Source organism: Dermochelys coriacea, chromosome 17, assembly GCF_009764565.3.
Source record: "Dermochelys coriacea isolate rDerCor1 chromosome 17, rDerCor1.pri.v4, whole genome shotgun sequence".
In the NCBI taxonomy this organism is placed as follows: domain Eukaryota; kingdom Metazoa; phylum Chordata; order Testudines; family Dermochelyidae; genus Dermochelys; species Dermochelys coriacea.
The window spans coordinates 16,092,899-16,120,799 of NC_050084.1; the positions used below are offsets into that span (position 1 = coordinate 16,092,899).

At 43.6% G+C, this 27,901-nt stretch overlaps 1 protein-coding gene and 1 long non-coding RNA gene across 4 annotated transcripts in view; one reads left to right on the forward strand and one right to left on the reverse strand.

Annotated features, from left to right (window-relative positions):
* The window catches only part of CASTOR2 (cytosolic arginine sensor for mTORC1 subunit 2), a 226,276-nt gene that overhangs the window by 144,188 nt on the left and 54,187 nt on the right, over window positions 1–27,901 (forward strand). The window lies entirely within an intron of this gene.
* Window positions 1,272–8,073, reverse strand: LOC122456957. Its single transcript, XR_006276166.1, has 3 exons — window positions 7,265–8,073; window positions 3,725–3,898; window positions 1,272–2,715 (listed from the first exon to the last, which is right to left on the reverse strand). It is a non-coding gene; the product is annotated as an uncharacterized LOC122456957 (long non-coding RNA).

Genomic DNA, 27,901 nt, shown 5'->3' on the forward strand with positions numbered 1-27,901 from the left:
AGACTTGGGAACCTTCATTGATATGCCTAAAAGGAAAGGCCGGCCAGCTCTCCCTCCTCTCTGCAGCTAGAAAGACCCTAATAGCACCTGCATTTCCAGAATTTGTGAGGCGATAAAACTCAGCACATTCATGCGGAGTTTTATTATCAACTTCCGCTGACTTTTGCTGCAGTGAGGTCTTTTTTCAGCAGCTTTTTGTTAGCCTAAAGTCTGCCTTTCCCTTCAGTGTGACTGAGAGCTTCTTAGCTCCATCTGATTATCCCAGTGCCACCCCTCCAGTACAGCAGGTTCTGCCTAGTCTTACAGTAGAGTTAGCAGTTTAATTATGTGGGTGTCTTTGACTTCAAAAATGCAGAGGACTGTGCTAGATGAATTTTGAAGTCCAGACTAGCAGCAGGTAGCCTTTGCAAAGGCCATCAGTATGAGCCAATTCTTGTGTAATAAAAGAACAGATTGGGGTCTGGGGGAAATGTTCTCCTTCCCATGCACTGATTGCATGATGGCAGGATGTCATCCCTTTGGCTGGCCAGCTGCCCCCTCAGGCTTTGGCTTCAGTGGTCTTAGAAAATACAGTAGAACCGCAGAGTTAGTGACAATCATCAGAGTTACGAACTGACCTGTCAGCCACACATTTAGAACCAGAAGTACCCAATCAGGCAGCAAGAGACCAAAAAAAAAGTACTGTGTTAAACATAAACTACTGAAAAAATTATGGGAAAGTTTTTTTGTTTTGTTTTGTTTTTGTTTTTGTTTTTGTTTTTTTTTTAAAGATTTGACCAGGGAAGGAAACTCTTTCTGTGCTTGTTTCGTTTAAATTCAGATGGTTAAAAGCAACATTTTTCTTCTGCACAGTAAAGTTTCGATGCTGTATTAAGTCAATGTTCAGTTGTAAACTTTTGAAAGAACCACCATAACATTTTGTTCAGAGTTGCGAACAACCTCCATTCCTGATGTGTTTGTAACTTGGAGGTTCTGCTGTACTGTTTTGGTTTGGGGCTGGATCAGTTACCTGGATAACTAAATCTTCCTTGAAAACGTTGCCCAGCAAACAGCATCATTGATTGCCTGACCTGGGCAAAGTAGAAACATTTTGAGGAGGGTGGGGAACACCATTTTAAGAAAATAATTACAGTGTTTGTTTTGGTTTTTATAAACTCATACCTTTTAATACTTGTGTAAATCTTGTGTGGGATTTGATCGCACAGTCCACAAGGTTCAAGCCACACATGCTAAACCCCACCCAGCCAGGAATGTGTTGGCTAAATCTTAGAAACAGTCTGGACTCTTAGAATCTTTGTGCCAGTCCAGCAACATTTTGTCTGAAATGTCATTTATTTTTTAAAAAGATGAATTTTTCTTGTTGCAAAATATTTAATAGGAAAATAGAAGCTGATAGAACGGCAAGTGTTAAGAGTCAGACTGTATCCACTTCTTTCTTTTTCTTTTGATTTGTTTGCTAGAAATACATTGTGTACTTTTTTTTCCCCAGCAATGACCTGAGAATATATGGCCTCACTGACCCACCCTGCACTGTCCCACTAAAATCTGGGCTTTTTCTTTCACTGGTGCTGCAAACTCTGTGAGCAAAGCCCTTGCCAAGATATGTAGTGAAAATTATGTCAGGAGGTGGGAAATCTGCTGATTTTTGCAATTTGCATACCCTAATTACCATAAACAACATACTTAATCCTTTCAGACTATGGAAAAACCATTCATTGGTGAGGCACTAAATGGGTCATTGAGAGCTGGCTGCTGACTCTGATGTTGAAAAACTATTGAGCAGGGCTTTCCTGTCTGAAAGCAAATAGCAACGGACAATAGCTTGAGAAGGAATCAGTATTTGATCACTGCACTGCGTGGAGTGGGCGTTTCAGAGAGGGTGTTGTACTTATTGTGCAAGTGCGCACGCACAGACACGTGCATCATCCATGTGCCAGTCTCAGACGAGGCCTTCCAGTACTTATAATTAAAGGGAAGACATTCTTTTCTCTTTTCTGGATCAAACTCCACGTCCTGGAGCTGTGGCTACAACTGCCTGGAGGATGACAACTTCATTTGCTGGCAACTTCTGAAATTTTTCATTCTACATTGGAATGAGAACACAAATCTTTTGAATGTTTTCACAAAAATGGAGTTGTCTGTCTTTTTTTTTTTTTTTTTTTACTTGTAAAGCTGAGGGAACAAATGTCGCAATGTCCAGGAGAGCACACGTGTGCATGATGGGGGTCCTGGCCTAGGAAACAATCTGAGCAACTGTAGTTGTGGATCAGGTTCAGATATTTCAGGTTTCATTGTTATTAGTGATACATTATGATTAAGATCTTTTGAGGAAGGAGAGAGCAGCCTGTACAGCATGACCTGGACTTGTCTGTCTTCACCATTCTTACAGTGTGAAAAGTTCCTTTTTTTCCGCTGTGAACAAACATAGCAACTATTCTGAGAACTTGCTTTGTCCGTATTCCACTTTTTTGGCCAAATACAATGATGATATGTGGGTCGTCTTCACTTTACAAGCCTACACATTGACTGTCTTGTAATATCCCTGTGAGGTGTAGGAATTCATTTTCCCATTTTATGTATGAGGAAACCAATGTACAGGAAGACAAAATGACTTGCCGAGGGTCATGCAAAAATTCTGTGTCACGCTGGATGTAGGATCCAGGTTTCCTGATTCCCAGGATCTTCCCTTAACCACACATCCAAGTCTCCCCATGTCTACTTTTGAAAATTGGAGATGACTGCCTGAGATTACTGAAAATTAAACATCTTGAAAAATGGTGTTAAGGATTTCTCTAACACAATACTAGTATTTTCCAATAATTCCCCTATCAACCCATGATTAGTCATCACTTTAACCAGGTAGGAATGTTAACATTTTATTGTCAGTGAGTCCCAGGTTCATAAAAAGAACTGATTATGCAGCAGCACTCACTGTACTTCATATCCAGATCATTTGCTAATCTGATGGAAGTATGATAATGCACTGGGGTTTTTGCCACTGGTGCACCTCTTACTCCAAAATTCATGATTAGAAAGTTCATAAATGAGGCCACAATAATTGGAATTTTTTCAGATTGAAAATGTTTCTTCTTTATTTTACATGATGGCACCAATCACATGACTGGAAAGATACCCAATTTTTTGTTCTTAAAAATTAGCTGGGAAAGTATAAACCACATATTTTTCTAGGGTAGGGTCAAGTTTAAAATGACCTGCTTGATTAAAGGAGAAATCATTGATGGAAGTTATATCTGAATAGGGTTTTTGTGAATCTATTTTTTACCCTCAATGCTTGATAGCTGTTTGAATGTTCTTTTGAGAAAAGAAAAGCAGTACTTGTGGCACCTTAGAGACTAACAAATTTATTAGAGCATAAGCTTTCGTGAGCTACAGCTCACTTCATCTGATCCATTTGAGCTGTAGCTCACGAAAGCTTATGCTCTAATAAATTTGTTAGTCTCTAAGGTGCCACAAGTACTCCTTTTCTTTTTGCGAATACAGACTAACACGGCTGCTACTCTGAAACCTTCTTTTGAGAGATGCTGAAGGTTTAAAGGTTTCAGAAAGGATGTGAAGTATCTTAAAACATGCATCAACTGTACGTTCATGCCAGTTTCCAGGTTACTAAAGGATGGTATCTTAGACCTATCCCTCTCCGCTGAGTAGAACTATTGTGTATTACTACATGGCATGATGCAAAACTAAAGGGCCTGATCCCGCATACCTTATTCATCCTTGTCGTCCCACTGAAGTCTCATTGGGACTCATTGCCCAAGTAAGGATTACAAGATTGGGCTTCATCCGTGGACAGCTTCATTCCATTCCAAGTTACCTCCAGTTTCCCAACAGATGGGATATGTGTTCTGAGATAGCGAATGGTCTCCATTAGGCAATGTACCTTCAGTGGTAGAAAGTTTTTTTTTTATTTGAATATGGTACTAATATTTGGGGCATATGAGAAACTTGTGTTAACTCCATTTCCATTTGCCTTTTGGCAAAGTTTTGTACATCCTCTTGGTACTCAGTGTCTTAAAATAATTGTTCTAGAGCAGGCCTTCTCAAACTTCGTTGCACCATGGCCCCCTTCTGACAACAAAAATTGCTACACGACCACAGGAGCGGGGACTGAAGTCTGAGCCTGCCTGAGCCCTGCTGCCCCAGGTTGCGGGGCCAAAGCCAAAGCCGGAGCCCCACTGCTCTTGGGCGGAGGGTGCGGGGGAAGCTGAATCCCAAGGGCTTCAGCCCCAGGCAGGGGGCCTGTAACCTGAGCCCACCCCCATCCCACACTCAGGGTTGAAGCCTTTGAGCTTTCGCCCCAGGCAGTGGGGCTCAGGCTTTGGCCCTGGGCCCCAGCAAGGTTAATGCCAGCCCTTGGTGACCCCGTTAAAACGGGGTTGCAACCCACTTTGGGGTCCCAACCCACAGTTTGAGAACCGCTGTTCTAGAGAATCAGGCTTGCCAGTCTTTTTCTTAGACCAGATCTGCACTACAAAGTTTGCTCAGCATGACTGTCAGTGAGAGGTTGGTGAGGAGAAAACATCCACCCTAGCTGACATAGCTATGTTGGCAAAAACCGCAGTGTAGATGCAGCCATGCTGAAAGATGAGTGCTAATGTCATTTAGGGAAGTGGTATTACTGTGGTGACAAAAAACTCCTTCTGTTGGCATAAGCTGCATCTACACTAGGGGGCTTTGCTGGCAAAGAGTTTATAATGTAGACAGGGTCTTTGCCAAAAACTCAAGTGTCCCTTGGGATAAAACACTTTTCTCTCCCATTTGTTTATCATCAGTAAGTTTATTTTCAGCTGCAACAATTATCCAGAAGTGCTTTCAATCAAAATGCTCCAGTAAACAGGACATGCTGGGTTGAGTCTGCAGTGTATTTTGGATACAAGCGGGCAATAAGAAAGCATGAAAGGTTTAGCTGTAGTTGAGAATTGCAGGTTGTCAGGGGTTATATTATATCACAGAGCTGCCCATATGTTGTATTTATGCCTGATGCACTTAGTATACCATCAGGCATTAATAAAAGTCAACAACCAAGTCAACTGTTCTTCCAAGTCATTTATCCAATTTGGAAAGTGTGTCAGCATCAAGTTAACTTAATTATATGTGGATTTATGATTTGTGCTCATGGTCGTTTTTAAGCATTGAACATCATTGAGCATCAATTATTTTTAAATTCCTTTCTGTGATGGCAGAAAATTATTACCTTGGAATCCTTTAAACTCCACACCCTCCATTCTTCACTGAACCCAATAGGGGAGGTATTAATAAATCACTTTGGATTTGTTTATTTTTTAGTATTTACTCCCATTGTGACTCCACTTGCAGAGCCTGAACCGAAGAATACTAGTGAAAACCTGGTTCTTGCGGCTATTTCCCTGCCAAGCTGGTGCACTTTTCATACTAGTCTTACAGCTTTCTCCTTAACATCTTCATGTCTTAAGATACAGTCACAGTTGCATAAGTGTCATGTTCCTGTATAAAAGTCATGGAAACTGAATTAAAGACCCTTGTTTGCTAACTTACGGCTGCAGCATGGTTGGAATAGTTGCAGTGGCCAAAGGGCTGCTTCCATGATTAAAGATTCCTGTTTGGCACTCATGATAGCTGTGTAAAGGGGTGGAAAGCTCCCTGGACTTTCCCTTTTCCCCAACCCCTTCCCTCACATGCACTGTGCAGCCTGCAAGCAGAACCATGGCCCTGAGAATCTTGCTATAGGCAGGTCTACTATTTTGCATAAGCCTGAGCTTTGCTAATTTTTTGCTGGGCTTGTTTTCAGCAGGGTTTGCATAATTGCACTTTGTAGGGCTTGTTTAAGATTTACTGATTCGTCTTCAGCTGAAGCTGCCTCGCTCCATCCTCCAATTTAAACTATTGGTCAGTTCTCTAATTTCTGCAGTGATAATTAACTATCCTTGGAATAAGAAATATAAGTGTGTAGCTCTTGGAGTGTAAATGTGTAAATTAAACAGTTCCATAAACCTGGGTTCAAGTCTTCTTCTCAGTGGGCTAAAGATGTTGCTAATACCAGCTATGTGGACTGTAGGTCCCTTTCAGGGACCCTGTCACCCTGAGCTCTAGCCCCAGGGGTTCTCAACCTTTTTCTTTCTGAGGCACCCCTGACATGCTATAAAAACTCCACAGCCCACTGTGCCACAACATCTGGTTTTCCTTCTATAAAAGCCAGGGCTGACATTAAAGGGCAGCAAGCGGGGCAATTGCCTGAGGTACCAAACCGCAGGGGGCAATGAGAAGCTGTTTCTCAGGTGGCAGGGCTCCGGGCTTCAGCCCCATGCAGTGGGTCCCCGGCTTTCTCCCCTGGGCCCCCTGGAAACCTGCTTGTGGCCCCTCGGGGGCCCCAGACCCCTGGTTGAGAACCACAGCTCTAGCCCACTCTACACGTGTCTTGCACAGCACCTAGCACAGGGGTGGGCAAACTTTTTGGCCCGAGGGCCACATCAGGGTGCAAAACTGTAGGGAGAGCTGGGTAGGGAAGGCTGTGCCCCCCCCAAACATCTTGGCCCCTGTCTCCTATCCGCCCCCTCACTGCCCCCCTCAGATCCCCCAACCAACCCACCCCTCCCCCCCGCTCCTTGTCTCCTAACTGCCCTCTCCTGGGACCCCTGCCTCAAACGGTGCCCCCTGGGATCCCACCCCATCCAACCCCCCTGTTCCTCCCCTGCCCCCCCCGAATCACTGCCCTATCCAACTGCCCCCTGCTCCTTGTCCCTTGACTGTCCCCGGGACCCCCGCCCCTTATCCAACAACCCGGTCCCCTTACCGTGCCGCTCAGAGCAGCATGTCTGGCTGCCACACCACCTGGCCGGAGACACGTTGCCCTGCAGGAGCACGCTGCCTGTACAGCTGCGGAAGAGGGGGGACAGCAGGACTGTCCCGTGGGCCGTAGTTTGCCCACTTCTGACCTAGCAGATTGTTGGCACTAAATAAATAACAATCTCTCGGGTCCCGATGAAATGAGTCTGCTAAGTCCTCACTTCAAATTTGTATGTCTTTTCCGCCTCTTTCCCCCCTCTTCGGAAGGGTTGTAGAAAGAGAGATAATTGGTGGGGAAAACAAAAGGTTTTAGGCGGAAGATGGAGGTGGAACCAGCAAAAGACCAAAAAGAAAGAGGGGACAAGAGAACGCCCAGCAGCAGGAGTCAGAGGACAGAGCATAATGACAACAAGAGAGGAGCAAGTCATATTGTGCTCCTTGGAGTCAGAGGTTTAGAAAATGAACAAAAAGGAGCTGGGCCTACTTGAAGGGGACTGAAACATGCAGCAGAGAGGATCCAGCTGGGATGTGTGCGGTAGAGGGGTGGATGTGTCTTCAGTGCTGTTTTCTTCCTCTGCCTTTTGCTGTTGTGTTTTCGGTTTGAAAACACTGCCACCTCCCTCAATGCAGCTGGAGGGTGTATGTGGGTCACCTTGGTGGATAGTCTCTGGCGATATTTGTTCTGTCTCTTTCTGCCAATGAAGGGTGGGCAGGGAATCAAAACAGCCGCCTCACACGCACAAATGCTCTGCTGTTTGGAGTGGACAGAAGTGCCTGGTCTGAGGATGTTTACGGTGCCTCCCCATGCTCTAAACAGGGAAAAGAGGTTTTTCCTTCCGGCCAAATTAGTTTTTTGGAATTTGTATAAATGAATTTTGACTTATATGAACGCAGCAACATGCCGCAGCGCTTCCTGTTCTTAGTGGTTTGTATGTACTTTTATTGCTCTCAAAGCCTCAAACTGGGACGTGTATTTCTGTCCTCAGGAAACTCAAGGTAATCTGTCAGTTACTCAGGTTGTCTCACAATGGGGTAAAAGAAAACTAGTCAGAAAATGGCTTAGTTTTAAAAGCATAGTGTGTGTGGTTTAAATACAGTTTGAAGGAACTACAGGACCCACTTACCGATTCCAAAGAAAGACACCCAGAAGATCGGAGGGTTAATAGTCACGTTCCTTGCATAGCAATTGCTTTACAAGCGGTGGGCTCCGATCCTGCAAAGATTTATGAGCTTGCCTAATATTAAGCACGTGAGTAATCCCATTGAGGCCAATGAACTACTTGCATGTGAGTCAAGATCTAGTTAGATACAGCCACATTGAAACGTATCTGCTTCTGGGGTGGATGGAGGCAGCCAAAGGGAACAAAGCAAGACTCCTTAGAGTTGGGAGGAGGGAAAGGAAACTGAGGCGCAGCCTTGCTCTTATGAAAAGTGCCAGTGGAGTGTTTAATGTTCCTGCTGAGCAGGCAGCTTTGGTTTGTCAGCTCTCTCTTAAACCCTTGCACAGACAAAGACCTAGAACAGGCAAGTACTGAAGCATTTTCCAAAGTGGGATTTCCTGAATTGGCACCATGGGGGGAAGTGTGGCACCAGTTGATGCGCTCTCGTAAGCATGAAGGTCTACCTGGATTTAGGGCAGGGATTTCAACATTTAAATAGGAGTACTTGTGGCACCTTAGAGACTAACAAATTTATTTGAGCATAAGCTTTTGTGAGCTGCAGCTCACTTCATCGGATGCAAAAAGTTTATGCTCAAATAAATCTCTTAGTCTCTAAGTTGCCACAAGTACTCCTTTTCTTCTTGAGGATACAGATTAACACGGCTGCTACTCTGAAACCAAATTTATTACAGCATAAGCTTTCGTGGACTACAGCCAACTTCATTGGATGCATAGAATGGAACATATAGTAAGAAGAGAGAGAGAGAGAGATACACACATACATACATACATACAGAGAACGTAGAAGTTGCCATACAAACTGTGAGAGGCTAATTAGTTAAGATGAGCTATTATCAGCAGGAGAAAAAATTTATGTAATGATAATCAAGATGGCTAAAATGGATAATCAACATTTAAATGTTTACTTCGATGCAAATGGTTTTAAAAAAAATCAAATGATTTTTTTCATTAAATTTTGAGGGGTTTTTCCTCTATAAAACAGAATTTCAGCCTGTTCTATAAAGCAGCTGGATGAAAATGGCTTTTAAATTTGCTGAAATTTTTATTTTTTCCCTTGTTTTTCAATTAGCTCATGAGAATGGAGTCCTGGTCCACAAGAGGGAATCCTAGCCACTACCTCAGTACAAATAGTATTTATTATTTATTAACTTGTTCCAAATACAGTTCTTCCAGTCTGTTTCTTGGGAGTTGATAAGTGTGTTCTGTAGCTCCTTCAAACCCTGTATTTAAACAATACAGACTGTAATTGTAAAACTAAACAGATTGTCTATTTAAATATGCTGGCGAGTTCTGCTTCCAAAGCAACCATTGCAACTGGTGTGTTCTAGGTGACAGGAAAGGTATTAAATAGAGCACATAACAAGGCATCTTATTTCAAAGGTAACTACAAGGAAAAGAGGCTTAATATACGAGTTTGTTATACACTCGAGTTTGTTATGCAGGCTTAAAGGATTGCTTTATAATGAGCACACAGGATAGCCCATTGAATAGTTACTAGAAATGGTATCTTAGAGACTAACAAATTTATTTGAGCATAAGCTTTCGTCTCTAAGGTGCCACAAGTACTCCTTTTCTTTTTGCGAATACAGACTAACACGGCTGCTACTCTGAAACTAGAAACGGTATAATTTCTGTGATGATTAAATAGGGTAATAAATCTGTTGTTTTCCCTGCTTATGTTTGCAGCTTTTAAATAGTTTGGCTAAAGAGAGAAAGAAACTCTGTGGGGTTTACAGAATAAAATTAATGCAGCCTTTTTCCATTGAGGGGACTAAAACAAGGCAGTCTATTGTTAATGTAGGTTCGCTGTGACCTACTGTTCTCTCAGGTTTTGCAAGGTGCTGGAATAAGAGCCCAAATCACTGAAGCTCATTAAATGAGAGGCCTAAGCCACTCTGCCTAAAATTTGTACAACTTAGCAGAATGGGGAAGCGCGTGATAAAAAGAAGGCTCTTGTACTTATAAAACGCCAGAGATAAATTGTGTGGAAAATTCTTTAAACTAATGGTCTGAGAAATATTCTGCAAAGGCTATTTTCTACCCTTAGTTCTAATTGCATCTTAAACATTCATAGCCTGAGCAACCAGAGAATCATGCACACTAGTGTCATGGTTCACTTGGAGCAGTTTGTTTTATAAGATAATGAACTGTATCAGCAGAAGTTTAAGACAGATGATTATAGGTGAGGTTTGTAGCACTGCCTATTACTAAGGTTGTCTGACACTTTCCATTATAAAACCCTGTTTTTTCAGTTGCTTATAACTTTGTCAAACTTGTAACTGTCTGGGCTGATGTCTCTGCTGGGTGTCTGTCTCAGGCTGAATTGTTTTGGAAGTTTGGGGTGGGAATCTTGTGACCTATTTTTTTTTTTTTTTGGAAATGTTCTAGTGCCCCCATGCACGGGTGGCATGTGAACCACCAACTGGGGCCACCGCATAGCAGGACTGGAGCCACACCAGAGTGGGAAGCAGGTCGGGGGAAGGGGACATCTGGGAGCGGAGCCTGGGCAGGGCCACACCTAGTTGTTTGGGGAGGCACAGCCTCCCCCAGCCTATGGTACCCATGCTTTGGAGAAAAGACTTGAAATCTGGCTGAAAGGTGGCCTTTGTGTCAGCCACGTGCCCTTTGCCATGCCTGTGAAAATCCACCCAAACTTGGGTAATTTAAAAGCTTTTTGAAAAATCAAAGTTTGCACATGCTGAGAGAGACCTGCAAGAACTTAACAGCTAAAATCTCTGAGAATTTCATGCTCTATCCTCTCTCAGCTCCTCCTGCTGGCCAGACTGCACGTCACATCCTATAGTTCAGGTCTACAGAAGCTAAGAAGGACTTTCCGTGTAGTGACTGCTCTGGGGTATGGCGAAGCCAGGCACTGCAAATGAGAGCAGAAAGCCTTTCTGTCATGAGCTCTCTGTACCCCTCATCCTGCTCCCCTGCTGCCACCCAGGCAGTGTGGAGCAGGAAGCAGAGGTGAAGGAAAGTAGTAGATGGGGACAAGCACTCTAGTGAGACTGGCATTTGGGGAGGGGGCAGGGAGAAAGAAACAGGACTGGGAGTCGGGAGGGGAGAGACTAGGAGTCAATGGAAAAAAAAACACAGGGGCTGCGGGTGAACTAGTTGGCTTAGGCGAGCAGCTGAGATCAGACAAGGAGCCGGGGAGAAAGGAGACGGGCTGGGATTGGCTGGACAAGGAGACTGGGCTTAGGAGCAAGTGAGGTGGGAATAGAGCAGGCCATGGAAAGGAGATCCGATGAGCCAAGGTGCAGGAGGAGAACAGGGACTGGGATCTGAAGCCAGGCGATGAAGTGGGGGAAGGACTGAGATTGAATGAGGAGCCCAAGGACGGAGATTAGAATTGGGGAGCCATTTAATTAGTGCCTGGAATGGCCCCCAAAAGAGCAGAGTGCTCTCTTCCTTCTCTCCATCTGCCTAGCTTTGTATCAGAAGAGTCAGTCTCCATGTGGAAAATGACTGTGCAAAAATGGAGTTCTTGCAGCATGCCCTGAATGTAGCAAAACTTAGGTTTAGCCTCCCCTTGAGCTGAAGTATGTTCCACAGTCTTGGATCCTGCACAAGGAAGACCTCCTCATCCTGGGGTACGCTGGCAGCCAGAGCATCCCAGTTAAACACAGCCTCTTGAGAAGCCATCCTGGAGACATGTGAGTGCCAGCACAGTTAGGGCTTTGTGAAGGTGGGGCTCTTGGTTCCTCCTTCAGGAAGAAAAGTCTTGCAGAAGAGGCAAATGACCAAGATGTGACCAATCCAGTTCAGGAGGCATCCAGACTCATTTACCCTAAAGAAGAGATCGTGTAAATCCAATGGCAGACACAATGGCTTTGTTCATCAGCACGCGTCACTTCTGTACTCCCTTTCATGCCATGTGTCGCATGGAGTTTCACAGCAGCAGTGGAGTTGGTTAGAGTGGAAGTAGTTAGCTCTTTTTTTTCCCTAATGCTCAGGACTGGTGTCATTTTGCGCAAGTTAAAGCTTCCGCTGGCCCTGTATAGTCTTTGCAATGGAAAGGGAAGGATGTCTCTACAAACCCAGGCTCCAAGCATCCTAAGTAGCACACCAAGCAGAATGGAACAGTGCAGGTGGGCAGCAAAATGGTCATTTGTGATAGTTCGATACCTGTTTCATACCAGACAAATCCATCACTCTGGTTGACGGTGCTCTCCTGCCTAATCTCAAGGCAACACTTTGGTGCTAATACTGGCTCATGTTCTGCACCCCCATTACTCATCAGTCTCTATTCTTCCTCTGAAGAATCCTCTCCGTCAGTAGGTTCTAATCTTGCTGTTGATGTCCAAAGAGCACGTGACCATTTCTCTTCCCTATTCCTGAGCTAGCCTTGAAGATTTGCAAAATCCCATCATGGGACATTTTAGTTCTTGGTTCCCTGAAGCACGCTGGAAGTAGGTGATTTTCCCCTCCTTGTTTCATCTTTTAAGATTAATTTAATCCATTCTTGCCTGGAAGAGTCTCAGTAGTGACCTAAAGTGCCATCTCATTCTTATTTTAGTGGGAGTAAAATGTTCTAGTCCATACTGTCCTACTGTGTCAGATTAGCTAATAAGAGTTTTGGGGACAGGGGCCATGGTTGTGTTCTGTCTTTGCACAGCATCTAGTGTAGTGCGGTCCTGGGCCATGATTGGGGCTCCTACATGCAACCACAATACATAAAATACATAATAATACCTCTGCCTGGCTGCATCTTCTGGAGTAGCCTTGGAGTGAGCTGCTCAAGTCTCTGCTTGATGAAAATCTGTCTTCCTATCTAGGCTTTGAGGCACCTCCTGTCTTGTGTGTGCTCAATGACTGGTGCATGGGTACAAGTCAGGAATGTGCGCTCACACGTTGCTATGCATGTGTACCTTCCTGGAATGGGCTTACACCTTTGTGGTTGGGCCCATGCTCAGATTGGGCGCACACACTTGGACAAACTTGGGCCTCCTTGTACTGACAGCAAGGAGATAACTGAGTGCTCCTGAATCAGTCTGATAGAGCCCTGTGCCAAATCTCTCCTTTGGAGTAGGCCCATTTTTGGACAGGCCCACACCCTTGATGTCTTGACAAATGAGAATTTGAGGCTGTGGAAAAGTTACCCAAATTAAAGTAACAAACAGCTGCTCTGCTTTAGAACACTGAAGTTTTTCTCACATTTTAACACATTTGGTTACATATAAATAATTGGAAAAAGCTTATGTCGGGCAAGTAGTACAGGTGATACAATCCAAGGTGCAGAGTCAGTAAGATCAAATGACTCCAGTCTGGTTTGGCAGGCAGCAATCTCTGCCTTTGGCTTTTCTGCTAACACTGTTCATTTGATTGCTACCTCCCACACCTTTCATCCAACTGTTGTATCCTGTCTGATATGTAGACTGTAAGCTCCCTGGGGCAGGAACTAACTTCTTAGTTACCTGACTATACTGTCATTTTCACAAGAAGGCCCTGATTGGGCTTCTTAGGTATTCTTGTAATGCTAATAATTAACAGCAGCCATCCTGATTGTTTGCTGTATTCAAAATCTCTAGCAGTTGGGGAAAAGAGTAGGTCTCTATATGATATTTCTGGGTGTCCTTTGTACATAAGAATCCCAATTATCCAAACATCCCTTGCTAAAATATTTGGCACTCAGATTCTGTGATGATAGATGATTCAGTTGATGGGTGGATCTGTCTCTGTCTTTAGATCGCAGATTATTTGAATGTATTTGGTGTTCCCTAGAAGTTTGGATACTCAGACTAGTAATAACACTGATTTGTGTAAGCCCTTTCATCTGAGGATCTCAAGGATCCGGCATGGTGTAGACACCGCAATAAGTCAACCTAAGCTACGTCGACTCCAGCTATGTTGTTCACGTAGCTGTAGTTGTGTAATTTAGGTCGATTTAACCCTATAGTCTAGACCTGCCCATAGGAAGAGAGAGCTCCCGCCCCTCTTCCCCACCCCCCAAAGAGCTTGAGGTCTAAACAGTAAAGATGGACAGAAGGTGGGAGAAAGGAAGCATTATTCCTTATAAAGTTAAGTTACTTTAGAGATATCAAACTGAGGTACAGAGCGATTGCGACTTACCCAGGATCACACAGGATTTGATCCCTGCTCTGCTGAGTGGTCCTGTCCAGTGCCTCAATTACCAAAGCAGCCTTCATGTCAGTTAGAATGAGTTTAAAAACTTGTATTGTTGAAACCAAGCTCCCGTTTCCCCTTGGTTGGGTGTCAGCAGCTGATCATTAGCGATTTCACAGTCAAGTCTTGCAAAGTGTCTGTTTGATTAATAGTTCATATCTTTTTTGCAAAACTTCATCTTTTTATGCTGTTCATTTATTACTTACCATTTATGTGAGTTGAATATGTTTTACTTTTATGTTAAATATAGCGGCCCCATACTTAAAATGAAGTCGTTTTTCTTAATAATACAGCTTCATGATTGAAGAGGGTCACTGGGACTGGAAAATGCAATAGTTGATTAATAATTCTTTGCCATCCCGTTAGCACTGGTCATCAAATCACTTTGGGAGCATGAATGAATTAAGCCTGAGAACACTCCCTTCAGGCAGAGAGGCATTACTGTTCCACTTGTACAGATAGGAAACTGAGACACAGTGGGACAAATTCAGAGGGTTATGTAAATTATAGACTGATTAAGTTGTTTGAGTCTGGTATTGCAACATACAGACTGAGCAGGGTGGGCAAAGGTATAAGTCACTAGTTGAAATACTCACCTCTGAATTTGGCCCTGTGGGTTAAGTTACTAGCCCAAGGTCACACAGTGAGCCAGTGGCAGAGCTGTGAACAGAACCCAGCAGTCCTTGTGCCCATCACTTGACTACTCTCCCTTCTGATATACTATTTAAAAAACATTGAACATTGTGGAGCTTTTATAGTATTATAAATGGGGTTACACACTATCAGGGTTCACTACAAGAAGCTTTTGCTGTATATGATGAAATAAGGAGTTGCCTGTGAACCTGTAGCTGCTCCCCACACTACCACCACTGGCTTGGCTTGATAGGGTAGCTGGAGAGAGAAAAAGAGAGGGTCAGGATTGGTTGGTGGTAGAGGGACTTCTCTACTAGGGGTTCAAGTGTTTTTCTTTAGACAAACCCTGAATGTCATTCTTAGCTAAACCCTTCCCTTGAGTTCAGTTAGTTCATCCAATCCATGTACTCTTTTATTCCCTTTTCAATTAAGCATCCTTTTTTCAGTAACTCCCTACAGCAGGGAGACAGACAAATGGCTCTTCATTGTTCCTGCATGGTTTACAGCGGGAGGTTGGCTGCAGGCTAAGACAGAAGTGTTGCAATACCAGCTGCAATCTTCTGTTTGATAAACAGCCCCCAGCCCATATGTTTGCTGTTGATTTCCAAGGATGCCTTTCCCGTTTTGCATGCACGCACATGAACAGATATTGATACACATCCACAGCCATGCAGTTGGGTTTAATTAGAACAGACCTAGGGGTTGTGCCACTTTGCGTGCTTGCCTGCAAAATAAGAGCTTTGTAAGGAAGAGATTTGATCGCTACAGAAGAAGAAACCGTCCATCACAAGCTTTGTCAAATTCCTTTATCGCTGCACCTGGGGCTGTTCTCTTGCTGAACTGTGCAGGTTTGAAATGACCTATGAATATTTGTTGATCCTCGGAACCAGAAACCTTTGTCTCTGTTGAGGTGGGTTTTTCTTTTTCATCTCTCAGTGCTGTGAGTGATCGTATATTTAAAAATTCATTAGTAGCTTTTATAGAGGAGAAGACCACCAAAGCAAATGCAACAAAAACACTGGCCTCTTGCTTATTTTGAGATGTGCCTCTCTAATATTTGTCAATCTCTAACAATAAACTACCTTGTGATTTCAGTGGTTAGCACAGACCAAGTGTAGAGTACTGTGGAATGGAAGTATCTTGCTATAATGTGTGTGATACATATTTAGGTAAATAAAACCTGAGGAACTTTTTGCACCAGCTTTTGTCAAATTCTTTTACTCTCTGTTGTTGTTGTTGTTGTTTACCCAAGATCATAGTTAGGGCCCTGCCAAATTCACAGCCATGGAAAAACTCATCACAGACCGTGAAATCTGGTCTCCCCCCGTGAAATCTGGTCTGTTGTGTGCTTTTACCCTATACTATACAGATTTCACGGGGGGAGACCAGCGTTTCTCAAATTGGGGGTCCTGACTCAAAGGGTGGATATAGGGGGGTCACAAGGTTATTTTAGGGGGGTCATGGTATTGCTACCCTCACTTCTTTCAGAGCTGGGCAGCCAGAGAGCGGCGGCTGTTGGCTGGGCGCCCAGCTCTGAAAGCAGCACCCCACCAGCAGCAGTGCAGAAGTGAGGGTGGCAATGCCATACCATGCCATCCTTACTTCTGGGGCCCAGATCTGCAGGCAGCAGCGCTGAAGTAAGAGTGGCAATACCATACCATGCCATCTGCACTTGAGTGCTGCTGCTGCTGCTGGGGGCAGCTCTGCCTTCAGAGCTGGGCTCCTGACTGGGAGCCGCTGCTCTCCCAGCTGCCCAGCTCTGAAGGCAGCGCTGCCGTCAGCAGCTGGAATGCAGAAGCATGGGTAACAGTACCGCAAACTCTTCCCCCCCCCCCACACCATTCCTTTGTGGGTTAAGACCCCTACAATTACAACACTGTGAAATTTCAGATTTAAATAGCTGAAAACATTAAATTTACTATTTTAAAAATCCTTTGACTGACCAAAGTGGACTGTGAATTTGGTAGGGCCCTAATCATAGTGGTTAGAGCTGGCAGAGGCTATTGGGTATGTCATGTCACGTCACGGTTCTCCTATAGTAATGTACCTCAATGCTTTTGATCTTCCTCTTCCCCATAATTTGGACCAAACCTGTAATTTTGCATACTCTCCTGCCAGGCTGGGGGGCTCTTTCTCTGTACACGCGATGCTACTGTCTTTGTCCTGTGCTGTTCCTTACAGGTTCAGCTGTACATTTCTTGCTTATATAAATGACCCTACAAACATTCCTCCTGCATATGACCGTGATTGCTCTCTGCAAAGCTCTGACTGGCAATGGCTCCCCTAACAATGTCTTCCCTGTGCAATGATAGATTTTAATGCCAAACAGCTTCGCTCTGGCTTTGCTCAGTGTATACCGAGCAATGGCATTGATATTTCTCTCTCTGCTCAATGTTAGGTTTTTCAGACTGTGCGATAACCTGCATTGTGCCTGTCTGGTCTCCTTCACATCTAACTGTCGGAGCGTTGGTTTTTATTTATAAACCTAGGGCCAGTCATTGAAGCATCAAAGCAGAGGCATTGCAAGGCTCTGGATGGGGGGAGAAGTGGGGTTTGGAGGATGAAGTGGTAGAGCGGAGGATCCTTAGGAGCTTGCTAGCTAAGGACTAGTTATTTGTCATATGATTTTTCCTTCAGTATTTCTTGGAACCAGCTCATAGGACTTGATCCTAAAAAGACAGTTACTCTCACTGCTGTGATTGTCAGAGAGAGAGGCTCTGTGTTGTTTGGATAACAAAAAAACAAACAAACAAAAACAAAACCATTTCACAAGTCAGTGGTGTAATATGAGCGCACATGTCATGCTATTGGGCTGATTTTTATTTTTACATTCAGAGGCTGAGTTTAGCACCCGATGCTGCAATTTTTAGGTCCAGAGATGTAAAATGATGGATAGGGAATATTTGTGGCTTTGAAAAGCTTTATTTCTTTTGGTGTGTTTTGTTTTGTTTTTTTTAAGTAACACCTAGTTTTGGAAGTATTAGTCCCTGTTGCTCAGCCTGTACAGCTGTTAGGAAGAATAATACAAACTGTGAATTTTTTAAAGAGCAATTTGAGGAATACAGATTTGAGATGATCTTGTGAAAAGGCAAAGAAACTTCCTTCAGTAGCAATTTTTCCTCACCTCCTTTTAAAAATAACTTTTTTGTGCCATCATCAGGAGATTTAAAAACCCTTGTGTATTGAGAATTTTGGCGTATGCACAAAATCCCAGTATGTGGCTTTAAACTATAGATAAGCTTTAGCGGAATTTCTATTTTAGGAATGGTTAATTCTGTTTGAGTTTGGCCGAGAGAGGGAAGTACTAGCAAGCTTACCAACAATATTTTTACTCCATTTGATTTTCTTATAAGGATTTGCCTCCCTCATTTGATGGAAAATGCACTTATTGATCAACTCTCCAGTAAGGAGATTCTTTTTTTTTTTAAGCCATGCTTTGAGGAATTCTGTTTGGACAACTACATGTTATGCTTTACCAAACCAAACAGAATATTTTTGTCTGTAATGCTGTTATATAATAGCTATTATATCATGGCTGTTGGTGCCAACAAAAAATATACTCCAAGATAACTTCCAATTCAATGAAGCATTTAACTAGTGTCCTCTCAAGGTTTCTCCTTTCAGATAAAGGTTCTTTTACAGACTTTGAGGAATAAATAGGGTTTTCCTAGACACTATATCAGTCTCTTCCTGCTTCCTACTTTTCCTACCTCTCATCCCTTTCTCTCTCTCTCTCTCTCTCTCTCTCTCTCTGTCCCCCTTTTCCAATCTTTCTTTCCTCCCTGCTACGTAGAATTTTAGAAATGGATAAGACCAGCGGTTCTCAAACTGGGTTGGAACCCCAAAGTGAGTCACGCCATGGCTGGTGTTAGACTTGCAGGAGCTCGGGGCTAAAGCCCAAGCCCCACTGCCCTCAGCCAAAATTGAAGCCCAAGCCCCACCACCTGTGGCCAAAGCCCAAGGGCTTCACCCCTGGGTGATGGGGTTCAGGCTTTGGTTTCAGCCCTGGGTGGCGGGGCTCAGGTTACAGGCCCCCGTGCCCAAGGCTGAATCGCTTGGCCCCCCCCACTGAGGGGGGCAGGGCTCAGGTGGGCTCAGGCTTCAGTCTCCCCTCCTGGGGTTGTGTAGTAATTTTTGTTGTCAGAATGGGGTCGCGGTGCAGTGCCGTTTGAGAACCTCTGGATAATGCCTATTATCCCACCTCTTCCCGTGGCATGCAGCACATCCTCCTCCTCCTAATGACCGATTGTTCCACGCAACTCCCTTTCAAATGCTTTGTACAGTTCAGTTTCAAATGTATGTTGGAACTCCGAGAAAGACACATGTAAAACATCACGTGGAATGACTTTGCAACTACTTGTGCACTATCCGTTCAAAATTAGACAACTTCCTGTGCAATATTATAGAGAAGCTTTTCTTCCTGTAGCAGAGCGAGAGTTAAAAGGATGGTGGCTTTTTCATTATGAGCCCCTCTTTTCATGACTGCTTTAAGCTGCATAGAGCTGAAGTCTGGTGCACGCACATTTAACACCAGTGCAGCTTTTTTGTTGATGGTTTTCTAAACAAGTGAAAATGTAACAATGCCATTGTTAAGCATTAGAGAATTGAGGATCTATTCTAGATTGCTTGTCCTCCTCTTCAAGTCCACAAAGCTAAAAATGAGTGATGATTAGAAGCTGAAGCTTTGTGTACTCTTCTGGCTCCATTCATCCTTGGCTCAGACCTGCCTTCAGTGTGACGGCACAAAGTGCTGTGGGAAGAATTTTCCTCTTCCATCTTCAGGGTTGCTTTTTGTTATTTTTTTTTTAACCTCATCAGCTGAATTTTTTAACCTGTTTAAAAGTGGCACCGTGCTTCTGCATTAGCAATCTTTCGTCCTCTTTATTTATTCACTCTACAATTTACACACACACGGTGAAATCCTTGCCCCTTTGAAATCAGTGGCAAATCTCCCATTGGCTTAAATGAGGCAAAGATTTCACTCCTTGTATGGAGATTTATAGCAACCCCTTGCACTGATGTAGCAGCTGCTGTCTAAGGGTCTCATGCGCATTCTGTTATGAGTCACTTCTAGTGTCCTGTGTAAGTGTTAGATGGGGGAACTGAGACTCAGAGACGTGAAGCAATTTACTTGAGATCACATAGTGATTCAAGGAATAGAGCCCTGATTCTCATACTCTTGTTCTAATCAATAGATTGTGTGTGCAGTTTCCAGACATAAAGGCCAAAATTTTCAAAGTTGGGTGTTTAAGCTTAGCTTCCTAAAATCAATATTTAGGCATCTTAACATTAGGCACCCAAGTTTGAAAATGTTGCCTTGAATAGGAATTATGGGTACCCACAGGCATTTCTATAGTAAGAGCTATGTCCTCCCATTTCCACTGAAGGAACCAGGGGGAGATGCATCTTGATGATTTTAGGATCAGGTCTGAAATATCCAACACCCCTGCCATTACGGGTGCAGCCCAGCCTTTATCTTTCAAAGGTGGATAAGCCAGGTTCACAAGAATAGTATCCTTGACCAAAATGTCCCCTTCCCAACACAGTTGTTCAGCATGTTGTACTGACTGCATTTCAGCAGGTACTTGGGGTGAGCATATGTGCCATTTTGGCCAGGACAGTCCCTTTTTTAAGCTCAGTCATGGCCATCACGGCTTTTTTGGCAAAACTGGGCATTTGTCCCGTTTACTCTTGCCAACTGATGATAAGCTGGCAAGAGCAAACAGGACAAATGTCCAGTTTTGCCAAAAAAGTCATGTGCGACCTCAGTGGGTGAATGGCGATGCCAGCCCTGCGCGGGAGGGAGGGCTCAGGAGAGAGGCGTGGCTCGGGCTGGCCCTTTGCTCGGGGTGGAGAGGGGACCATGGGTGTTCCCGCCTGCAGTGGGGGAGGGGAACCTCCCTTTGGGAAAATATTGTCACCCTATACACTGTATGTGGTGTTGGTGAAGCATTTTGTTGTTATAGGTGCTATAGAAATGTAGGTTATTACTGTTCGTGATAATCATTATTGCTGCTGCTGTTGCTCTGTGATAGAAGTATAATGTGGTATGTCTGGAGAGAACTTCTGTGTGAACTCTGTCATCCCTGGAGGAGCAGAAGGTCCAATAAAATGACACAGAAAACAAAGAGCTTCTTATGCTCACTTGGGTTCTGTATTGACTGCAGTGGCAAGTGCCTTTACAGCGTGCCTGAGAATTTGTTCCATTTTCAAAAACAATAATAATCCCGGATAAATACATGCAATTAGGATTTTGTGAAGTATTAAAATGAAGCTTTGATTGAAACTGCCTTCACTCTGCCACTTCAGGTTTCACACACTCCGCACTCTGGCTGCTGGGTAGGCACAGAGAAATGCTATCATTCTTGGAAGACAAGTGCAATTAGGAAAGATGGGCTTGTGATTAAAGCACTGGGCTGGGACTCGGGTGAACTCTGTTCAGTTCCCAGCTTTTCCACAGACCCTGTAGGTATGTCTACACAGCAAAAAACAGCCCCTGCAGCAGCAAGCGTCAGAGCCCGGGTCAACTGACCTAGGCTCATGCTGCAGAGCTAAATAGAGCAGTGTAGACATTTGGGATCAAGCTGGAGCCTGAGCTCTCAGACCCTCCCACCTTGGCAGTTGTCATAGCCCGGGCTGCAGCCCGAGCCCAATGCATTGCAATTTTTAGCCCTACAGCATGGAAGGGAGCAGTGGGGTTCTGTGTAGCTGTACCCTGTGTGAGTACCGGGAAATCATGTATTCTCTGTGTTCCCATCTTTCTTTGGGGCAGTTGGGTGCTAGCATAATATAAATGCTTTTGAATAATCATAACAATAATAGGCAAATAATTGTGTAGGGTTCTGGGATCACATAACCTGAAGCTTATATTCTTGTACTTTGTGGGTGGAGTAGGACGCTGTCTTCAACCACTTGTGCCCATTACTTTTTCTTTAAAATAAAAAGAGAGCGAGAGAGAGAGAAATGAGTTCCAGGCAAAGTGATTTCTGCGGGTGTGTCTGTTTGCAGAAGCCACTAATAATTTACTCCTGCCTCTGTGCGTTAAATACCAAGTGGCAGATGGTTCTAGAAGTGAAATACAAAATCTGTGCGGGGGGAAAAAGACATCACCATTAACAATGCCGAGCCGATCCAGCCATGCAAAGTTATCACTCTATACTTGCTTTGGCTCTTTTCGCTGGGTGACTCCCCCAGGGCACTAATTCAAGTGGTGGCCATGAATTTTTAGTGCCAGCAAAGACCTGAAAGACTGAAATGTTACAGCCTAGAAGTCCGACAAGTGGACCCCAGAAGCCAGCAGATCTCACTCCAGCCCTTTCTAGTTTATTAAACAGAAGTCATAGGTTGAGTGATACCAAGTAGAAGGAATAAAGAAGGTTAGAAAGGGTTACAAACAAACAAAAGTAGGAGTACCCTTCTAAGACTAAAACTTAATTTCAGCCAGTTACAAATGTTCGATTAAGCAGAATTCTCGCTTATAATCAATTTCCAGAGACTGTGTTGCCAACTCTTGTGATTTTGTCATCAGTATCATGATAATTGTTTTCCTTAAAGCCCCAGCTTCTGGAGTCAAGTGGATATGTGATGATTTCAGCCTTCATTCATAAAAAAAAAACCCATAAATTTCTTTCCCTGGTGGCTGTTGAGGAAGCTTCAGAATGTGATCCCGATGCACCCTAAAAGCTCAAAAAGCAGATGGCAAATAAGAACACCAAATCTATTATTGTTACATAATCTCATGATTTTTGATGAACCTGACTCTTGATTTTTTTAACATTTGGGGTTTGCAATACTGGAGACTTCAGCCCTCTTGGTTGAAGGATCCGTTGCTCTACCATCTCAAGAGCTCTGGCCTCTTAGTCCCTAAAGTGATGGATAACTTAGGGATTCTCTGCCCCTCCCTTTATAGTCCAGTAAACCTTTGAAAAACATCTCTCTGAGTACACTAACCTCGCTGCAAGAAGCAGGAAGTCTTCCTGGAGCTGCCATCTCCATTCCCTGTCGAGATTAAGTGGTCATCTTCTTCCCTTCCTCTCACGATGGCTTTTTTTTTTTAACCTGGCATGTAAATTTTCTTTCATTGTCAAATAGACATTACTTTGTGATCTAGACAGGCTGCTTCCCCAGCAATCTTGAGAACTTCGATGGTTCTGTTTGCTGCATATGTAAATTGCATTCCCATTGTCACTGGCCACCCTGCTTTTCATTTTTGAGCTGAGCAGACCTCTTTTCTACTTCATTCAAATACAGAGAACATCCATAACTCCACATAGCATGTTAATACATACATTTCACAATGAGATTAATCACCAGTCTGTTATTAATTTTCCAGTGATATAGTACATGGCACTTTTAGATACAGATCATAACGCTAATAAGTCGGGGTATACTGGTCAAGCCAGCTGAAGATATCTGTCAGAGGGAGCCCCTTGCTCGCTGGCCTTGGGATGCTCTTAGGTTCAAACCTCCCCCGTTACAAACTGCAGGAGAATTGCCACTAGCAGGTCAGAACCCTCTTTCCGGGCTAGGCGTCTGCCACCATATTTTCTTTCCCATTAAATAAAAGGAATCTGTTTTGTCTCGTTTGTCTGTTTACAGTCTCTAGGACATACCAGCAAATACACATAATTTCACCAAAGAATTGTTAAAAGCATTTCACAGTGGCATTAGTGACTGGTGTGGTGTTAGATTTCAAATGATATATTACGTGTCCCCTTTTAAATAAATATCATGACAGCAGTGTGTGAGATATAGTGAGTGTCTCAGGCCTGACAAGAATTGCTGACAGATTAGTGAATCTCAAAGGGGCTCTGTGTCACACCTGCATATCTTTAAGTATTCAAATGAGTTCTCCAAATTAATCTTTTAGGATTAGTCATCTTAGATGTGCAGCATCATTGATGGGTTGCCAAGGACCCGAGTTTTGTCACCATGACTACTAAACAGTGTTACTGAGACATACAAACTGTGCTAAAGTTTATTAAACAAAAAATTCACACGGCAGAAAATGAGTGGGTGGATGCTGAAGGTGCATCTTTTTTAGCTGATGGAATTCTTGAGGATTAATGCTAAAAATTCATCCAGCCATCAAAAGTAGGGCCTCTGAAGAGGGAAAAACACATTCCTATTTTGCATCAAAGAGGCAAAGAGTGTTATCATATAAATTTCATGTACTACATCTTTCCTTTTCAGTAGATGATGTGTTTGGATTTGAAAAACACTACACAGAATCAAATTGGGAGAATGTGTTTTAGTTCCCCAAGGAGTACTATATGGTTTATCACTCCTTAGGAAAACTCATCCCAGGGTTGACTGGGAGGCTGGAGGTTGTTGGAATGCAGCTGAACTTTTTGGGATTTGCTGCTATGATGAAGCAGTTGTAATTATAGCAACAATTTGTTGCACTGCAGTTAATTGATGTGTCATGCGAACCATGTATGAGCACCAGGGAGACTTGTTTTTTCCCAACCAAGGAGATGGTCTCTTTGGATTGCAGAGTCATGTTTATGCCATTTGTTTTCATTGTTATATGCAACACACCACACTGCAACACAACTGTTCCTTTTTGTAATCTTGCTTCACCTTCATGCATGCCTAGAGCAAGAAACCAGCCCCCTGAGTGCTTTGTCTCCTGGAATTCTACCCTCTCTTTTTCTTTTTTGTATGTGATGGAGACCTGAGAATTCCACCTGTAAAATTCTAATAAGCACCAAGTGATTTAGGAGCACAAGTCCTAGTGATTTTCCTTGGGACTTGATTCCCTAAATGTCTTAGGTGCTTTTGAAAATTCAACCCAACATCCTCTTCTCATTCCCTGGGTGTTGGTCCTCTGACTCCATGTGTCGTCTCCCTTTGGTTAATGGAATAAATATGTACACGTTATCATTTGTGTGCTTGGGACTTTACAGACAAGATAGGAGGCAAGTCCCCTTGCTTGAAAAGCATAAAATCTAAGGGCTAGTCTACACTAGGAGCACTCCAGCTGCATTGACGCTCTATGCTGACGGGAGAAAGCTCTCCTATGGGCCTAACAAAATCACCTCCCGAGAGGCCTTGCTATGTTGTCAGGAGAAGCTCTCCTGCCGAGATAGCCCTGTCCACACTGGAACTTAGCTTGCTGTAACTTGCGTGGCTTGGGAGGTGGCTTATTCACACCCCTGAGCAATGTAAGTTAAATTGACATATGTGGCAGTGTGTACAAACCATGAGCAAGATGGGTGATAGAAGGGGAAATATCAACAGGCCCTGGTGTATGTGTGGTGTTAGCTTCAACCCAAGATGTTCTTTCTATGTTGGTGACATACCTGGCTACGTCTCTGAAATCATTTTCTCCTGTCCATCTGCTGGACTTGACTCCATCAAATGCAGGCGACACATTAACTTCCCATTCCAAGACAGGTTTCAGAGTAGCAGCCGTGTTAGTCTGTATTCACAAAAAACAAAAGGAGGACTTGTGGCACCTTAGAGACTAACAAATGTATTTGAGCATAAGCTTTCGTGAGCTACAGCTCACTTCATCGGATGCATTCAGTGGAAAATACAGTGGGGAGATTTATATACACACACAGAGAACATGAAACAATGGGTTTTATCATACACACTGTAAGGAGAGTGATCACTTAAGATGAGCTATTACCAGCAGGAAGGAGGGGGGGAAAGGAGAAAAACCTTTTGTGGTGATAATCAAGGTGGGCCATTTCCAGCAGTTAACAAGAACATCTGAGGAACAGTTGGGGGTGGGGTGGGGGGAGAAATAACATGGGGAAATAGTTTTACTTTATGTAATGACCCATCCACTCCCAGTCTCTATTCAAGCCAAAGTTAATTGTATCCAGTTTGCAAATTAATTCCAATTCAGCAGTCTCTCGTTGGAGTCTGTTTTTGAAGTTTTTTTGTTGAAGGTTAGCCAATCTCAGGTCTGTAATCAAGTGACCGGAGAGATTGAAGTGTTCTCCAACTGGTTTTTGAATGTTATAATTCTTGACGTCTGATTTGTGTCCATTTATTTTTTTACGTAGAGATTGTCCAGTTTGACCAATGTACATGGCAGAGGGGCATTGCTGGCACATGATGGCATATATCACATTGGTAGATGTGCAGGTGAACGAGCCTCTGATAGTGTGGCTGATGTGATTAGGCCCTATGATGGTGTCCCCTGAATAGATATGTGGACAGAGTTGGCAACGGGCTTTGTTGCAAGGATAGGTTCCTGGGTTAGTGGTTCTGTTGTGTGGTGTGTGGTTGCTGGTGAGTATTTGCTTCAGGTTGGGGGGCTGTCTGTAAGCAAGGACTGGCCTGTCTCCCAAGATCTGTGAGAGCGATGGGTCGTCCTTCAGGATAGGTTGTAGATCCTTGATGATGCGTTGGAGAGGTTTTAGTTGGGGGCTGAAGGTGATGGCTAGTGGCATTCTGTTATTTTCTTTGTTGGGCCTGTCCTGTAGAAGGTGACTTCTGGGTACTCTTCTGGCTCTGTCAATCTGTTTCTTCACTTCAGCAGGTAGCTATTGTAGTTGTAAGAATGCAGCCCCCACTGTTCCTCAGATGTTCTTGTTAACTGCTGGAAATGGCCCACCTTGATTATCACCATAAAAGGATTTCCTCCTTCCCCCCCTTCTTCCTGCTGCTAATAGCTCATCTTAAGTGATCACTCTCCTTACAATGTGTTTGATAAAACCCATTGTTTCATGTTCTGTGTGTGTGTATATAAATCTCCCCACTGTATTTTCCACCGAATGCATCCGATGAAGTGAGTTGTAGCTCACGAAAGCTTATGCTCACATAAATTTGTTAGTCTCCAAGGTGCCACAAGTACTCCTTTTCTCATTCCAAGACAGATACCCTCATCTTGGGTGAAATGTCCTCTTTGTCACATGTCTATCGCTCTCCTTAACTTCACTCTTAATACTAGAAATCTTGACGTTCTCATTGGCCCCAGAGAAGTTTTCACACCATATCCCTATTGCTTAGCCACACTGTTGCCAGAACTTGACTTTGGGCAGTCTGCCACAATCTGTATCTGTGCTTTAATCATTTCCTGTCAGCAGTACAGAACTTTCTAGCCTAGTGGTCACATGGGCCATGATGCTAAGAAGTAGAACACGTCACCTCTTATTTCTCCTCTACATTTCCAAATTCAACTGAAAAATCTCCTTGCTTATTTTCAAAACTCCCCATTGATTTGCCCCACCATAATTTTCTGGTCTCATTTTCTGCTCACCTCTTCTTCATTCATTTAATGTACAAATTTATAGGTGGGGCTGCTGGGAGGACATTCTCTGGGGCGGGAAGGAGGCTCCAAGACTGTGAATCTTACTGTGCACATCCATAACATTGTGAGCATGCTGCAAAAGAGCTCTGTTTGATACGGGTTTTGGAGATGGCTGAGAGTGTGCTTCCTGAAACAATGAAGGAGTGGAAAGGAGTCTCTGTATATGGCTGGCTAGTTGAGTTCCTGTTGAAATGATGGATGCTTCTGGTATTTTATTGTGTTCTATTTATTGTGATATTAGTGTGCCTGGGGGTTGGGCATGTTTTTATTATTTTAAATCCAAATAAACATTTTTTTTTAAATTAAAGGCTTCTTTATTGTTGGATTAATCCATTTAGGGCCAAAATCTCATGAAGATGGCTTACTGGTCGAACTCAAATCCAGACCTCAAGTCCTAATACTATCCTCAGATGTAGCCCAATCTGCATTAGAACATTGCTTCCTTGGTTGATATGTAGTACAATTATATTCCGCCCCTTTCTCCACCCCCCACACATGCATGTGGGTTAGCTACCACAGTGTCAGAGCTTCCTCATTTGGAGGTTTCCCACTTAAGCCATTTTGGTTTCCCTCATGTTTTGCTTATACCTCTAATTTCCCACAAATGGGTAGGCAGGGAGCTCTCTCTACCACATTGCACAAAAGTCACTTCTCCTACAGAGGATTTTTATTTCCGCAGCGCAGAGCTCATTAGAGGTCTATATGGGTGAGTAGATCCTATTTATTTTCCAGTTTTCAGGCTGCTCCTTATTTGTATGTGTCTTGGGTTGTTTTGAATGTTCCAGGGAAATAAAGAATATGCTTTAGGTTCAAACCTATCACGGTGAAAATGAATTGTGCTGATTTCTTCGGAGGCTGGCTATGTTGATCTAATGGTTTAGGGGGTGGTGAAAAAGAAGAAGCCATGCCT